We start from the raw sequence: 18,971 nt of genomic DNA on the forward strand, positions 1-18,971 counted from the left end.
GGGGAGATGTGAGAAGGTAAAGGGAAGAAAATGGACTATTCTAGAAAGTAGGCAGAATTCATCAAGGTTTTGCCCAGATGTCAGATTTTTGACAAATTTCAAATATTGTTTTTTACAGCTGATGAAAACATGTGGAGATCTTGAGATTATTCTGTCATTCTCTGAGAAACCTGTAAGCCAAGTAGAGCTGTTGGAGAGAGGCCGGGTATTAAAATTACTTCTCATCAGCTAGCTTATTTTGTTATCTGAAAGACATGACTTTCACCTCAGCAGTGTTTGTCTGTATGTTCCACCCCATCATCGCTCTGTGACCATCTTCTGCCATTATTGTGTGTGTGTTGTGATTATGTAGTCAGCATTAATCCTCTCCTCTTCCACAGACCCTGAGAATTGATTAAGCTGAAACATCTGTTGTCATTGATCCAACCACAAACACAATTCCTCATATCATAACTGTAGATTCAATTCTCAGTTCTTCCAATAATGCATATTCATATGTTTGCGATCAATGACATGCAATCTTAAATGTCATTCATACTTTACCTCCATTTCACTTTCTGCTACCAGGCTTTCTATGTTAGTCTCAATTCTATTCTTTCTTCCATATTTTTTCAGGATCTCACCTCTCCAATACCACTGTTTTCTTTTTTTAACAAAAAAAATTCTCCGTATTAGCCCCTTCCCTTCTGTTTTTAAGAGCTACACCACTTGTTCTTAAATTAAAAATATTTCCTAGATCCCCCTTCTGCCTTCAGCTACTGCCCGGGTTCTGCCATTTCTGCAAAACCACTGTCTCAACGTCTTTTCAGTTCACCTCTTGAAACTGTGGTCATGGCTCTGTTTTTTAATGCCTAATCCAATGGTTTTTTTTCTAAACCATTATTTTTTTGATTTTTGTGCTTTACCCAATGAAAATGTCCTGAGTCCTGAATCTCTCTCCTTTGACTTCCTGGATGACTTCCTTATTCTAGTTTGCTGCTTGCTTGTTTGATAACCCCTTCATCTTTTGTCACTTTAATCACACTTTTCCTAATCTAACTCTAAATTCTGGTGTTCCCATTGTGGACATTGCAACTCATTTTCTCTATATCTTACATTTCAAGCTGATCAACACTACTATTATCTATTTGTATTTATTCTTTACCTTTTTATATAAGCTAATTTATTTTTAAAAGGTAAACTTATAACACTATGGTAAATGAGTATATTAACATTTTCAAAATTGGATGAAAATTATATTAATTTGCTAGGGCTGCCATAATAAATACCACAGACCTGAGTGGTTTAAACAACAAAAGTGTATTTTATCACAGTTTGGGGAGGAAATCCATATCAAGGTATGGGTAGGTTTGTTTTCTTCTAAGGTCTCTCTCATTGGCTTGCAGACTGCTGTCTTGTCACTGTGTCTTCAAGTAGACCCTGTGTGCTAGCACGTGCCTCCATTTGTGTCTAAATTTTCCATTTTTGTGAGGACCCCAGTCAGATTGGATTAGGACACATCCTAATGATCTTCTTTTAATTTAATCCTCTCTCTTTTTAATCAAAAATTTTTTCCAACTTTACTGAGGTATGGCTGACAAAAATTGTGTGAATTTAATGTGTGCAATGTGATGTTTTGGTATATGTTCACTTTAAGAAATGATTACCACAATCAAATGAATTAACATATCCACCACTTAACATAGTTACATTTTTTGTGTGGTAAGAGCACTTGAGATCTACTCTTGCAGTAAATTTTAAGTATAAAATACTACAGTCACTATACTGTACAAAGAAGACATACAACTGGTCAATAGGTATATGAAACATGCTCAATGTCACTAATCACCAAGGAAATACAAATCAAAACCACAATGAGATCTCATCCCAAACCTGTTAGGATGGCTGTTAGCAAAACATCAAAAGATAACAAGTTTTGGTGAGGATGTGGTGAAAAAGGAACTCTTGTGCACTCTTGGTGGGAATGTAATTTGGTACAGCCACTATGTAAAGCAGTTTGGTAGCTCCTCAAAAAGTTAAAAATAGAACTACCATATGATCCAACAATTCCAATTCTGGGTACATCCAAAGTTAGTAAAATAGCTATCTCAAAGAGATATCTTCCTTCACATGTTCAATATAACATTATTCATAGTAACCAAGATATGGAAACAACCTAAGTGTTAGATAAATGGATAAAGAAAAATTTATACACACACACACACACACACACACACATACATACATATATATGAATACATACATTTCAGCCATATATATATTATATATAAATATTATTCAGCTTTACAAAAGAAGGAAGTCCTACCATTTGTGACAACATGGATGACCTGGAGGACATTATGCTTAATTACTTCTTTAGAGGCCAGATCTCCAAATACAGTCACATTGTGAAGTACTAAGACTTGGGGATTCAACACATGAGTTTTGCAGGGAGACAATTCAGTCTACAACTGTATCTATAAAAATGATACCAATGATTAATATCTAGATTGACCTTTTATCTTCCCCCAATGTCCCAAATCTGAGAAAAAACAATTGGCAAATATAGACATGCTAAAGATACACCAGCACCAAATTGAGCTTTTAGATAATCTGAAGGCTCAAAAGACAATTGATAGGAAAATAACTTTCTCACTGGGTAATAAATGTCATGTCAGTTCTAGCTGCCCCTGACATGACCCCACAGCTCCAATGGGGAGACCTCACCTACATTCAGGCTTCCGTGTCTCAGTCCCTCAGCTAATGGAGGCTGTTTTTGATCCCTGTGCACCCTCTCTTCTGCTTAGCTGAAGTCTTGCTAAATAAAATTAATCTAATTTATATATGTACATATATATGTATAACCTTTTGTAATTTATAATATATGTACATACTATCAAATAGACATAATATTATTTAATCCTCTTAAAAATAATACAGCCCAAGATAAATTTAAAAAAAAATGGTAAGAGTTAAATTGCCACTGTGCAATTGCAAATAATCTTATCTAAAGAGAAGATCTGGATGTACATAATTACACAGCAAGACTATCCAAATAATTTAATGAAGAGCTCAGATTTTTAAAAAGTCATGTATGGAAGATGGATACCAAGATATATAATCAAGAATGAAAAGAAAAAAAAAATAGAAAAAACAGAAAAAACAATTTCCAGAAGATAAAAATTTAAAATAGATGTGACCAACTGCTATAATTTTAAACAGGAAGAATTTAAATCTGTTATGCATGTTAAAAATGCATATATATATATATATATATATATATATATATATATATACACATACATATATTTATAATTAAAGCTATCTTTCTATCTATCCTTAGGATTGGATAAATTACTACTCAACATAGTACTAAGTGATCACTAGGGAAGCATGATGCTTGTTTTGATTCTAATTCTTCTTGAGGAGGAACATATTTAAAACCGAAGAGGGTAGAAAAGCACTGTAAATAGAACTTTAAGTTCAATTTATTGGTAATATAGCAAGAGCTACTCATTATTTTAGAGGAGTTTACACCTGTAGGCTTAACAAGAAGAAAAACAGTAACACCAAAATCAATGGTAACAACAATGATAAATCTTACGAAAGTTTTAAATATCTGTTGATGCCCGCGTTCATTTAGTAAACATAGTCACTGAGCTTGGTGTGCCTACATAGCTCTCTTCTGCTTAAATCACATTTCTTGGGAAGACGTTGAAGGAAGGAAAAATATTTACCTGAAGCAGAATATGTACGCAAAATCAAAAGTAGGTAGGGTAACCACTATTGAGAGTCCTCAAAGAAAGTTGGGAAGGTTGTGATGTCAGCCTTAGATAGGTATCTAATTTTGAATACAGATCTAAGAATTCAGAGGCTAAGAGATCAAACTAGTTCAGACCAAATGGGAGTGGTGGAAAGAAAGGGGTCCTGAGTACACAATATTTTATCTTTATTTTTACATTTGTAAACTCATATATTGGTACATAGGGAATGCCTAATAAACATTTTAAAAAATGATGAATGCTTATATTATGTTTGGGAAAGTTACTTATGATTTATATGAAGTTATCCATCTGGACTAGAATCTAGTACTTTTCCAATTACCTTAAGTTAAGAGACAAGTTCATAACTAGATAGTCAAGTTCATAATTAATTTGTCAAGCTTCAATATTTTTTTTGGGTGAATAGAAGTCAGGGAGACAGAAGACTAGAGATAAGCAAACCTTGTACTAAAAGGGAGAATGTATGAATTTCAGAAGATTTCCATATTTGTACAAACACCAGAAACATTTTCAGCCAGATGTTTTGTGAGAATATAGGCCTTTCCTTAACAACTCGTGTGGATTGACAGTTGTAAGTAGATCAAGGAAAGATGATGCAAACACCAGTTCTTGCTTTTAATGAAGCATTTGAAGCTCATGTACAATTAGAGGTGATGACCTGAACCAGGAGTTAGCAGAGCATGGCACGGGGTCAAATCTAGTCCACAGCCTACTTTTGTACAACTTATAAGCTATGAGTGATTTTTTACATCTTTGAAAAGTTGTTTAAAAAAAAAGAAGGGAAAAATACATGAAAGAGACCCTATGTGGCCCAGGAAGCCTAAAATATTTATTGTCTCGCCCTTTATAGAAAAAGTTTGCTGACCCCTGAACTAAACTAATTGTAAAGTTTCTTGCCACTCTAATAGGCTACGTTTTTAGGGCATAATCCCCTTGATGACTGCAGTGTTTCCCAAATTATCCAATAAAATGCAGTTAAAGTTGAATTTCAGATAAACAAAATATTTTGGGGACTAGTATGCCCCATGCAGTATTTGGGACATACTTATACTAAAAATTATTCATTATTTTTCTGAAATTTAAAACTCACTGGGAATCTTGTATTTTATCTGGCAACTCTTATGTTTTCAGATACATGTGAATGCACTGGTAATATTTTGTGTCTACAGCTGGTTGAGCAATTTGCCCAAAGGCATTGTCAGACAAATAATCTAAAGTTAAGTCTACAGAGAGTGTTATTGAGAGGTCATAGGCTTTTGTCTTTGGACTCATTTAATCTATGCTTAAATCAATGCACTGGATAAAAATCATGAAAAAGATCATATAAAGTACATGAAAGGGGGCCTAAATCTCTAGAGACAGCTAAGGACCATTTTAAAGTTCAGATGGTCTAATCAGTGTAAAATTGATAGTGATAGACAAGAAATGACCAGACAGAGAGGGACTTGACAATTAATGAGGACATTATTTTCTTCCCTAAAGTGAAAGTGACTTACTTTATATACTCCATCACAACTATGTACAGAATTATACTTGTGAAATATGTTTTGCAGAGTGTGTTTGAATAAAAAGGAATCTTTTCTAAAGTTTGAATATGTCGTATAATTTTGGAAGGTTAAATTTGGAATGGTAAATAAGAACAAAACTGTCCAAGTCTCTACTTTAAGGATAGATGAAAAAATGTTCACTAGCAGAGATTTTGGCAAATATGTAATTTCAAAACAATGTGAATAGTGATGTGGAACAGGATGGATCAGGGTAAGAAATAGATCAGCATGATATGTACAAGACTGGATACGTATTATATTTGTAAATTAATATAAATGATTATAATTATTGAGTGTGATTTAAAATTTGTATAGGAATAGAGTAAATAGCATTTACATGAGGGTCACAATTACTACCAGAGTTTCTGGCTTTGAGTTAAAAAGCAGAAACATAACACTCTAATCTAGAGATGTATGAAGCATTAGTGAGATATGTTAATGCCTTAAAATATATAAATAGTGAAACGTCAGAAGGCATTTTAAAAGACAGCATTTCAAGTGATCTAAATGTAAATTAACCTGATATATGTGGATTACATCTTTTTTTAATAATACAAATGGGTTAAAATGAAGGGAACATTGCTCTACAATAGGGAACGATTCTATACGGCTATGCTTTGGGCTTTCAAACATATGTTCAAACATCTGAACAATGGTATGGTTGATTTCACAAACTCTAATTGTGTCCAGAGTCAAACATTCATCATTTTTAGCAATTCTCAATGTTGACTATTTTCAAGTGATTGCACAGTAATCTTTTTGGATATTCATACATAATGCCTTTTTATCACCTCTACAAAAAGTGAATTATAAATCAATTTAATGTGAAAATGTGTATAGCTTTCAAGTTTCTATCTAGTAAAGAAACAGAAAGGTATATAAACTCAATGTGTAAGAGAAAAAACTCAGCCTTCTTTTGCTTTTGTTTTCCTTCTTTGCCTTTCCCCATATGTTAATTGAATACAGGTTCTTTCCAGACACAGTTTTGGCATGGCACATACTAATTTGAATAAGGGAACTAATTTTAAGTGGCTCTTTTGCTTTTTATGCCAAGAAAATATCATGTGCTGCACATGGGAATCCATAGCAGATAGGGCTTTTAGATTCCTTCTTAAACCAGGTGTTAGAAATTTGTGAAAAAGCCAAAAAAAAAAAAACATTTTTCGGAAAAGCTCAAACCATAGAAAACTTGAACAGTTGTTTTGTGGTGTCATTGAAGTGCATCTGATTAAAGTCTTCGTTTTCTTTTACATTCTAGAAAGAAATGTAACTACATCACTCTGCATGACAGTGCATACTCTGCATGACCTACTTCCAGGTATTCCAGAGTCTGTACCCACTGTACACATACTGATACAGACCTGCAAGATGTGGTTAAGTAAATATGATACAGTATCATAGAAAATCATAAGCATGGGAATATCATTATTCCCACGTAATTAGGTATGATAAAAAAGACCTTCTCAACATAAGAGGTTTAAGTGTAATGCAAGAGTTCTGGTGTAATGTGCCATTTGATATGCATGTGATACGTGTGTGTAATGATGCCAACATGATAGAAATAACAAGTAAAATTTCTCAGAAACTTTTAGAAAATTTACATTGTCGATTTTAGACTTCCATTCTAATTCAAGATTGCAATTCATTCCATTTTCTTTCTTCTGAATTCTATTATAGAAAGCACTAGAGGATAATCTTCAGTGGTTTATGATACTCTGAGCTCAAAATTTAGTTGAACTGCTTACATTTTTTGAAAGTAGTACATATTTATGAAATACTTTTGAAAATTAAGGGTTATTTTCAATTTATTTAGGACAAATAATTATAGCAAAAGTTCAGTGATATACCAAAATTATTTCATCTAGCACTTGTGTTGCCATGTTTTAAATCCTATGATAGTCATAGGGAAGACACATCCTGGAAACTTTGTGTTAGTTTTACTTCAAGCATGTTTGTAAATATCATAGTCTAAATAGTTTAGACTTTATCTACTAAAGAAGAGTAAATGTAAGTGTTCTGAAGAGTTATTTAACAACCTACGTTAGAAGGGCTGCCTTCAGGCACAGATTGAAATGAAAATAAAATTTGAAAACTGTTCAAATTCAAAACTAGTTTGGGTAGGAAAAACCTCAGGGATTGAGACATTGTTATAGAGAGAAGCAAGTTTTATATTTTTTCCTGAATATCATAGTATTTACTTACTTAAATAGCTATTTAGTTATTTAAAAAATAGTTTTCTTTAAATTAAACAAAAAAAGATGATTTCCTTTTATATCTCACGTGTTATGCTAGATGCCTGGGTTAGAAAGACATAAATGAAAACACTCACTTCCCTTGATATTTTCCTATCTAGGAGGGAGATGCAAGTAAATATACTATGAAAATAAAGTCTGTAAATACAACAATAGAGAGAGACACAAGATATTATGGGAAAGTAGAGTGGAAACAAAAGCAGGTTGGAATATGAATCACAGAAGATGGCTTTCCAGAGAAAATAATAACTGGCCCAAGTCTCTAAGGAAGAAAAGCAGGTAACCAGATCAAAAAGGATATTCCACATGGAACATTGGAAGATATGGGGCATGACACATGAGAGGACAGGAAAGGCCGGGAAATTACAAATCCCTCAGCGTGATTGGATTAGAATTTTGAATGGCTTGAGGTTGGAGGAGAACAAAGCCAGAGAAGCAGGCAAGCATCAGATCATGGAGGGCAACGTGTGTCAGAAAAAGAGATGAATTTGTAAGAAAAATCAAGCACAGATCATTTGGAAAAGAAGTCTGTCATGGATCCAGATGAGTGAAACCCCTGGGTGTCAATGAGGGAACCTCAGGCAATCACATGCAGAAAGAAATCACATTCTCTCACTCCATGAGGGAAATCAAGTCTCCTAATTGGAAATAAAAAATTAAGTGAAACTCTGGACTTCAAAATATTCCCTACAACTCCAAACAGCATCCTTTCTCCCAGAGTCCTTTGTTTTTCAGAAATTGCTCTGTGTGTGAGTAATGTCAGAGAAGCACAAAAGAGAAGATAATTTTAGAATTCCTAGGCTGGAAAATACCAGAGTAGCTCATGATTGAACCTTAGAAGATGCAGAAGGATACCGGTGGGGCAGATGTTGTGAAGCACTTGCTGTCAAATCCAGCTGCCTTCTTTTCCCTATGTGTGTAGATCTTAAAAGTGCTCCCTTAATAAAACTCCTGCTTTATAATCTCTTTCTAGGATTCTCCTTCTCTGGGAACTCATCCTGTAACAACTGGGGAGCAAAGTAGGAAAAGAGCCTGACCAGCAAGCTCTCCGGGCAAGGTGAAGAGGCTTCCCCTTAGTCCCAAGTCCAGAGCGATGGCTAAATTGAATCCCAGAGGTTTTGCAGTAGGGAAGAATAAATCCGACTCCATATTGGATCTGTTTCTTTTACTTTAACCTTTGCATTCTATTGTTTTTGATGCAAGTGAACCACTAAAGGGATGTTGCCTATAAGCTTAAATTATACATAATGGCCCACCTTAGGGAGCCCTGCCTCCCATGTAATAAGCGTTAAGCTAAAAGAACTTTGTTTAGCTCACAGACAACATTCTGACCAGGCCCACCTGTGAATGGCTGCAGGAAGGAAGAAATTAACACATCCCCTCTGGAGTTTGACCAGAACCAGGAAATGTTTGACCCTACCCCCTCCCCTTTTAGTATAAAAGAAGCCTGAATTCTAACTCAGGTAAGATGGTTCTTTGGGACACTAGTCCACCATCTTCTCAGTCTGCTGGTTTTCCAAATAAAGTCACCATTCCCTGCCCCAACACCATGTCTCTCGATTTATTGTTGTGTGGTGAGCAGTGTGAGCTTGGACTCAGTAACAGTTTTATGTTAGAGAGCAATCTGGTGTCAGTACATTTTAAAGCTGAAAGGGGCTTGCAAGTTAATTCTAACTCTGCCACTCTTAAGATAGAGAACATGAAGGTCAAAAGAGTCATAATTCCCCTAATTCTGCATAGCCAATTAAGGGCTGGGCTGAGAAGGATTCCACATCTTCTCACTCCCACCCTACTGCCTTTTTCAGTAAACCTATTCTTCTCAGATAGATGTGTTTCCAGGAATCTGCATCAGCATATCAGGTTGCTTGTAGCCATAGGATACACATGAAAATTTCTGGAGGATGATTTCATTTCCCATTTATATCACAATGCACACACTGTAGAATGTAAAGAGCATGCAAATTTTAAAATTAAAGAAACAAGAGACTCCCAAGATCTTTGGAATTCAGTTTTGTCCTTAGAACCCTTTTGGGTAGAATTGAATCTCCTCTGCTACTAGGGATACATCAGTGTACATATTTGAAAAGAACTGCAGGAAGAAATATCATTATTCCGAGATATTGGATTCTTTTCCATCTTGATTAAAATGTACTCTAGCTTTATGTTAATGTAACAGCATCTATAAGAGGACTTTATTAAAGTCTCCAAACTGCAGACAAATCATGATAATTATCTCCCCTTCTGAAGACGGTATTAAACATATCTTTGTAGTACAAACTAAGAAGAGGCTAATTGGTCCAGCTATTATCACCCTCCAAATCTATATGAGAGTGCACAGCCCACCACAGAGAAATGTGTTGCAGGGAATCACCAGCAAGTCACTGATGCACCTGCAGTGACAGAATGCATTCAATGTCCCCATCAACCACTGCTCAAGAATCAGAATTCACATTTCTCCCGAATTTTTCTACCCTTCAGCGGACCCTGGAAGCTCTAGTTTTAGGGAGGAGATGTATCCACAGGAGAGACAAGAGGGTGTGGACAACTTCAAATTGGGCATGGGAATGAAATTGGATTAGTTAGTTACATTGGATTAGACTTTTTAATACCTGCAAGTGACCTGAAAGCTATGGGTTGTATCCAGATTGTCTCAAAATAAAAAGAGAAATCTGGCAGAAAACATCGTAAATTGGTGCTGGGAGAAATTAGATTATTCTTGAATGTAACCTGACTAGTCAGGTCATTTAATAAGCTAAATTCATTACTATGTCAATATAGATGACATTGGCCTAAAGCTTATACCCTATACTCTTAATGGAGATTTTAAAACAGAAAAGTATAGTGAGTGGTTAAAAGAACAATTATTTGGCATCAAACCAGCCTTGGTTTGAGTTCTGGCTTTGTCCATCACTGCATGACCCAGGCAAATTACTTTCTCTGAGCCTCAGTTTCTTCTTCAGTAGGATGGGGATATTGATGATTGCAGTTTACACATTTTGTGGCATATTCCTAGCCCATCATGATTCTTCCTTCTTGGGCACTGCTTTGTGATCTCTTTCAGCACCCAGGCTGGCACAGCATAGTTTTAGCCAGAGTGACTGGGCTAGGGGTGGTGACCTTAGCCATGCATCTTTTCCCCTGGATCGATCCAAGATTCAGCCTTTCCATGGGGGAAGGACCCTACCATGTTGATTCGAACACCATTGTCAGCTGGGACCTGGGGAGAACATGAAACATGACTCCAGTAGAGAATGTACCCAGAATGCTTTTTGTTCCTGGTTCTAGTCTCTTTCTGGTGACACCTCTGCATCCCCATTCTGGGGTTCTATGATATTCCTCCTTTATGCTTTTACAACTAAATTTTTCTGTCTTTGCTCACATGAAGTTGGCTCAGACAGGAAGGATAGTTTTAAGATCTTGGATTCAAATCCCAATTCCAAATTTACTGGCTAAGTAACCATGGACAATTTACTTAAACACTCTGCATTCATTTTCTCTACTGAATTACGGGGAGAGGATAGTATTTACTTCAAAATAATACTCATTTATGAGGAATAAGTGAGTCACTACCAGCTAAGATTAAGAACAATGCCTAACACATCTTAAGCATACAATAAATGTGAGCTATTATTTATTGAGTTGATTTCCATCACTTGGAAACAAAAATAACTTTGACTAATAAAGTATTATCTGACTCACAGGGTCGGTGTGATGATGGAAAGAGAAAGTGCAGGAAAATAGCTTAGCATGGTAAGTCCCAAGTATGAAATGGCAATGTTTAGCTGTTACTGTGTGTTTCTTTCTTCTTTCTTAGTTACCACTGCACATGATGTTAATTACCAGAGGCACTGAGATGACCCAAAGCATCCATTCCTGATTTTTAATCCACAGCAGCAAATGACACTGCAGACAGAGGGTGACAAACATATGTGTGAGGACTGATTTGATTTCCATCTCCCTCTCTACCTATTCATATTTATTCATATCCATATCTACGATCCTAGGATGGAGAATAAAGAGATATCCACAGAGACACCTTAACAAAGTAGATTAAAGCAATTGAAGTGGATTTAGTATTTCAAGGACAGTTTAAAGAATAAATTATTTTTTCTCAGATGGTTCTCAATTTCATTAATAAAATTATATTTATGAGTGAGGGCATGATGGAACCTCTTAAGTAAAAGTTCTATTAATTGTTTCTTGCCAAAGGCACATCACATGTTGAAGAGCATACTTGCCTGAAAATAAATCTCCCAGAGGCTACGTGATTTAATCTTGGTTAGCTTTTGGCATCCTAGTTCTTCCATATTGCCATTATGTAATAACATTTTAGGGCACGTCAACATCAGCCTTTGTTTTTGCTGTTGGTCTATTTTCATATTCTCCAAGTTTTTAATCTTTCAATTCTTTGCACTAATTTCTTCTAGTTAACTACAAAACAGAACTTTCTTTCAAATCTTTACTATTTCATTGTAAATAGTACAATACCAAAGTATTAGTGTAGCTTTTCTATCATTATTTAAAATGGTAAAATGACAAATAGTAAGCTAGAATTCAACAAACTATATCAATTTAACTATCTGGCAATACATTCTCATATGGAAATGCTTAATATTTTCTTTGAAAGAGTGTACTGCAGTAATTGCTAAAAAATAGCATTTGACCATAAAACTTTACTAAATTCCTTGAGAGCAGGATCAATGGGCCCACTACAAATTTGAATAAATAGATGCATGAAATTAAAGGAATTGCTTTTCTCATTAATTTGTTTCAGGCCCAACTTTAGCTAAGAAAAGCATTGGTACTTACAATTTTTCTTTAAAAAAAGAACTGGTAAAAAGTCATTCTTACATATTCATTTCCATGATAACATAATGTTCTCTTTGTCTGGAACATTCTCCTCTCTGTTTTTCAAAGGATTGGCACCTTCTGATTTTTAATTTTAGATTGAATGACATTTGCTTGTTGTAAATTTCTAAATGGGTCTTTCTCCACTCCCACCTCACCCCACCTTATTCTTCTTTGTTACAGCACTCTGCTTCAGAGTCTATATATCAAATGGACTTATATATTTGAACAGTTACTTCTCGATTGGTTTATACTACTTGTAAAAGACAAAGAGAGAGCAGGGAATATGTCCATCTTATTCTATAATGTGTGATCAGTGTTTGAGGCAGTGCTTAGCACATCAAAAATATGCAAAGAACGTGTGGTAGAAATGTACATGAATGACTTCATCTGACAATTTGTAAATGAATTAATACATTAGTGTAAGAATGAGAGACACTTTCTCTATAAGAATCATGGCCCATTTCTGTGTGAAAGGCCTTGTTTGGCATACAAGTGTAATATGCATGTCTGGCATACAGTGAAGGTTGGAGCTGGATTACAAATCTGGCAGCTAGCAGTGAAGAGATTGTGTGTAAGGCTTCAGGGTTCTGTCTAAAAGACCCTCTCATCTAGCAGGAGGCAGATAATATAAGCACAGATAGTTAAGAGAAGAGAGACCAAAATGAGTGCTAAGAGTTTGTTAAATAAATGACTTTTTAATGCTTACTATTTTAACTAATAGTATAGTGTAGGCTGAGACAGTCTATGACCTCAGCTGCTTTCGTCTTCTCATATTCTATTCTTATCAAACCTTTAATTAGTAACATCTCTTCATCTTCTGCAAACATCAGTACTTATGTATAAGCAACACTCTCACAACTGTTAAGCCATTTTCCTTTGGTTTTATGGAACTGTATCATCCAATATGGTATCCACCAGCCACATGTGAGAAATTGAAATGTGGCTAGCTCAAATTATAATGTGCTCTGTCAAGTACAGACCAAATTTTGAATATGTATGAAAAAATTTAAATATTCCATTAATATTTTTATTTTGTTGTGGTGATAGTATGTTGGATACACTTGGCTAAATAAAGTCTATTATTAAATTAATTTCTTCTGTCTCTCCTTTATTTTTTAATGTGGCAATGAGAAAATTTTAAAAATCGCATATATGTCTTGCTTTAGATTATTATTGGATAGTGCTTCTATAGAACCATTAAACATTATTGCATGATCACTGTATACCAACTTTTAAGAAATTATTACCTCTGTTTAAATATTATCACCTTAAGTGATTTAATAGGCAGTAGTATGAATCATTTTGACCTTTCTTCTATTTTTATAGCCAAATTCACGTTAGATGAAAAAATACTATTAAACATGCCTGTCAATTAAAAGAACCGTTAGTAAATTCATCAAACATGTTACATGTCATGTTTACATGACTGTAGAGTCAAATATATCTATACTCATTTATCAGATAAAGAGAGATAAGTTGGTAGAATTGAAGTCATTACTGTCTTAATTTATCTAAGTTTATTCAATTGTTTATCTCAAGTACATGCAATTGAATATATTTTTCTTGCATTTCAATTTGGAATCTACAATTGAACACTTCGGAGGACACATGCTGTGGCAGATGAAATATTGGATTTGGAATATGGACTATTGTGTTCCAGTTCCAGATTTGTCCTTAGCTAGCAGTTTCCGTGAGTTAATTCTCTTGGATTTGTTTTCACCCTGTAAAATGTGGGTTTCAACTAATTAAATTTTAAGGTGTTTTCCAAGAGTAAATTAATTTTAAAACCCCCCAAAAGACACTAAACTTATGTTTTAATAATCTTTCATGTTTTAAATTTTCTGTGTGTGTGTGTTTGTGTGCGTGTGGTGATAAAATCTGTTAGAAGCAGTATGTTGGCAAACAATGAATTGGTCGTTCTCTAGGAACTCAGCATTGAAATGAGAAAGATGGGGTTGCCGTATTTCCCAGTATGCACATGAACAGGTAGTTATACATGTTTAGCTCGCTGGTATTAACCTCTTCCAGAATAAGCCCCCATCATTTACTTTATTATCCATGTTTGTGCCGTGATAAAGTTTCACTGCATATGATTCCAGCCTTGCTGTGGATAGGTGAACAGAAGATGATGTAAGAAAGGGGGGAAAAAAGGACCTTTGGTGTGACTTGTCTTTTATAAGTGCATTTCACAACATATTTTTTCTTCTTTACAAAATAATACATGAAAAGAGGCAAGCCTTATTTAGTCTTGTAAGTTTTTGGGAAAAAATCTAAATTGGGGCTTCCCTGGTGGCGCAGTGGTTGAGAGTCTGCCTGACGATGCAGGGGATACAGGATCGTGTTCCCGTCCAGGAAGATACCACATGCTGCTGAGCGGCTAGGCCCATGAGCCATTGCTGCTGAGCCTGTGCTCCACAACAGGAGAGGCCACAACAGTGAGAGGCCCACGTACTGAAAAAAAAAAATCGAAACAATTCTGTATAGAGAACACAAAGTTCTGTTATACTTCCAAAGTATAAGGAAACCTTACGGTTAAAATAGTTTTCATCCTGTTTCTTAGCCTGCTAAGATTATGTCTCAATTTTTCTCTCCACCTTATTCCTTTCACCACTGTAATCCTTTCTAAATCCTATTCTCAGTTTCATCATTCTGAAGAAAACTCTGATGATTATGTCTTTTTTTCCATTGAAAGTCATTGCTAATGAATTTATTTTTTTTCAAATTTTTAATTGAAACTTTAACTGAGATAATTATAGATTCACATGTAAGTGTAAGAAATAATAGAGATACCTGTGCACCATTCCCAGTTTACCCCAATGAAAACATTATGCTATGAATTTAATTTTTTTGTTTGTTTGTTTATTTTGTGGTACACGGGCCACTCACTGTTGTGGGTTCTCCCATTGAGGAGCACAGGCTCCGTATGTGCAGGCTCAGTGGCTACGGCTCACAGGCCCAGCCGCTCCGCGGCATGTGGGATCTTCCTGGACCGGGGCCCAAACTCATATTCCCTGCATTGGCAGGTGGACTCTCAACAACTGCGCCACCAGGGAAACTCTGAATTTAATATTTTTAATCTGTCTTTTAGGGTTCTTTACAGAATGAGTCCCCCCTGAATTTCCAGCTTTATTTCTCAGCCGATCCCACGTGCGCCCTTCTCCCAAGTCAAACCAGACAACTCTCTTCACTTTAACGTACTTGCCCATTATTTCAATTCACAGTTTTAAGTATGATTTTGGATACCACTTTATCCATGGAATATTTTTACTGATTAAGTAAGAAAGGAACAATTTTTTATGAAAACATTTTGATAAACTGTTTATGTTAAGTTTTCAGGAGAAGTGGCAATACAAAATTTGTTAAATTACTCTGTAATATAAATGAATGAAAATGTCAGCAATGCAAGGAAAAAACATAAAATAGTGGGTGATAAGAAGAGAGAAGGGAAACATCCAAAGAATTTTTTTAAACATCTTTATTGTAGTATAATTGCTTTACAATGGTGTGTTAGCTTCTGCCTTATAACAAAGTGAATCAGCTATACATATACATATATCCCCATATCTCTTCTCTCTTGAATCTCCCTCCCTCCCACCCTACCTATGCCACTCCTCTAGGTGGTCACAAAGCACCAAGCTGAATACCCTGTGCTATGCGGCTGCTTCCCACTAGCTATCAGTTTTATATTTGGTAGTGTATATATGTCCATGTCACTCTCTCACTTTGTCCCAGCTTACCCTTCCCCCTACCTATGTCCTCAAGTCCATTCTCTAGTAGGTCTGCGTCTATACTTCTGTCCTGCCGATAGGTTCTTCATGACAATTTTTTTCTTTTAGATTCCATATATATGTGTTAGCATATGGTATTTGTTTTTCTCTTTCTGACTTACTTCACTCTGTAGTGAAGGTCCATCCACTCTAGGTCCATCCACCTCACTACAAATAACAATTTCGTTTCTTTTTACGGCTAATATTCCATTGTATATATGTGTCACATCTTCTTTGTCCATTCATCTATCGATGAACACTAAGGTTGTTTCCATGTCCTGACTATTGTAAATAGTGCTGCAATGAACGTTGTGGTACATGACTCTTTTTGAATTATGGTTTTCTCATGGTATATGTCCAGTAGTGGGATTGCTGGGTCGTATGTTAGTTCTATTTTTTAGTATTTTAGGGAACCTCCATACTGTTCTCCATAGTGGCTGTATCAATCTACATTCTCACCAAATGTGCAAGATGGTTCCCTTTTCTCCACACCCTCTCCAGCGTTTATTGTTTGTAGAAATTTTGATGATGGCTATTCTGAAACAGTGAGGTGATACCCCATTGTAATTTCGATTTGCATTTCTCTACTGATTAGTGATGTTGAACATCCTTTCATGGGTTTGTTGGCTATATATATATATATATATATATATATATCCTTTGGAGAAGTGTTTATTTAGGTCTTCTGTTCATTTTTGGATTGGGTTGCTTGTTTTTTTTTATATTGAGCTGCATGGGCTGCTTGTATGTTTTGGAGATTAATCCTAGATCAGTTGCTTCATTTGGAAATACTTTCTCCCATTCTTAGAGTTGTCTTTTCATCTTGTTTATGGTTTCCTTTCCTGTGCAAAAGGTTTTAAGTTTCATTAGGCCCCATTTGTGCATTTTTGTTTTTATTTCCATTACTTTAGGAAGTGGGCCAAAAAGGATCTTGCTGTGATTTATGTCATAGAGTGTTCTGCCTATGTTTTCCTCTAAGAGTTTTATAGTGTCTTACATTTATGTCTTTAATCCATTTTGAGTTTATTTTTTGTGTATGGTCTTAGGGAGTGTCCTAATTTCATTCTTTTACATGTAGCTGTCCTGTTTTTCCAGCACCATTATTGAAGAGGCTGTCTTTTCTCCATTGTGTATTCTTGCCTACTTTATCAAAAATATGGTGACCATAAGTGCAGGAGTTAATTTCTGGGCTTCCCATCCTGTTTCATTGATCTATATTTCTGTTTTTGTGCCAGTACCATACTGTCTTGATTACTGTAACTTTGCAGTATAGTCTGAAGTCAGGGAACCTGATACCTCCAGGTCTGTGTTTTCTTTCTCAAGATTGCTTTGGCTATTCATGGTCTTTTGTGTTTCCATACAAATTGTGAAATTTTTTGTTCTAGTTCTGTGAAAAATGCCTGGGGTAGTTTGATAGGAATTACACTGAATCTGTTGATTGCTTTGGGTAGTAGAGTCATTTTCATAATGTTGATTCTTCCAATCCAAGAACATGGTATATCTATCCATCTGTTTGTATCACCTTTAATTTCTTTCATCAGTGTCTTATAGTTTTCTGCATACAGGTCTTTTGTGTCCTTAGGTAGGATTTTTCCTAGGTATTTTATTCTTTTTGTTGCAATCGTAAATGGGAGTGTTTCCTTAATTTCCCTTTCAGATTTTTCATCATTAGTGTATAGGAATGCAAGAGATATCTGTGCATTAATTGTGTACCCTGCTACTTTACCACATTCATTGATTAGCTCTAGTTGTTTTCTGTTAGCATCTTTAGGATTCTCTATGTACAGTATCATGTCTTCTGCAAACGGTGTCAGCTTTACTTGTTTCCCAGTTTGGATTCTTTTTATTTCTTTTTCTTCTCTGATTGCTGTTGCTAAAACTTCCAAAACTATGTTGAATAAGAGTGTAGAGAGTGGGCAACCTTGTCTTGTTCCTGATCTTAGTGGAAATGCTTTCAGTTTTTCACCATTGAGGATGATGTTGGCTGTGGGTTTGTCATATATGGCCTTTATTATGCTGAGGAAAATTCCCTCTATACCTACTTTCTGGAGGGTTTGTATCATAAAAATGGGTGTTGAATATTGTCAAAAGTTTTGCTGCATCTATTGAGATGATCATATGATTTTTCTCCTTCAATTTGTTAACATGGTGTATCACATTGATTGATTTGCATATATTGAAGAATCCTTGCATTCCTGGGATAAACCCCACTCGATTATGGTGTATGATCCTTTTAATGTGCTGTTGGATTCTGTTTGCTAGTATTTTGTTGACTATTTTTGCATCTATGCTCATCAGTGATATTGGCCTGTAGTTTTCTTTCTTTGTGACATCTTTGTCTGATTTGGGTTTCAGGGAGATGGTGGCCTCATAGAATGAGTTTGGGAGGGTTCCTCCCTCTGATATATTTTGGAAGACTTTGTGAAGAGTAGGTGTTAGCTCTTCTCTAAATGTTTGACAGAATTCTCCTGTGAAGCCATCTGGTCCTGGGCTTTTGTTTGTTGTAAGTTTTTTAATCACAATTTCAATTTCAGTGCTTGTGACTGGTCTGTTTATATTTTCTATTTCTTCCTGGTTTAGTCTCAGAAGGTTGTGCTTTTCTAAGAATGTGTCCATTTCTTCCAGATTGTCCATTTTATTGGTATATATTTGCTTGTAGTAATCTCTCAGGATCCTTTGAAATTCTGCAGTATCAGTTGTGACTTCTCCTTTTTCATTTCTAATTCTATTGATTTGTATCTTTTTTTTTTTTTCTTGATGAGTCTGGAAAATGGCTTATCAATTTTGTTTATC

Source organism: Mesoplodon mirus (assembly GCF_964341445.2).
Source record: "Mesoplodon mirus genome assembly, chromosome: 10".
Classification (NCBI taxonomy): Eukaryota; Metazoa; Chordata; class Mammalia; order Artiodactyla; family Ziphiidae; genus Mesoplodon; species Mesoplodon mirus.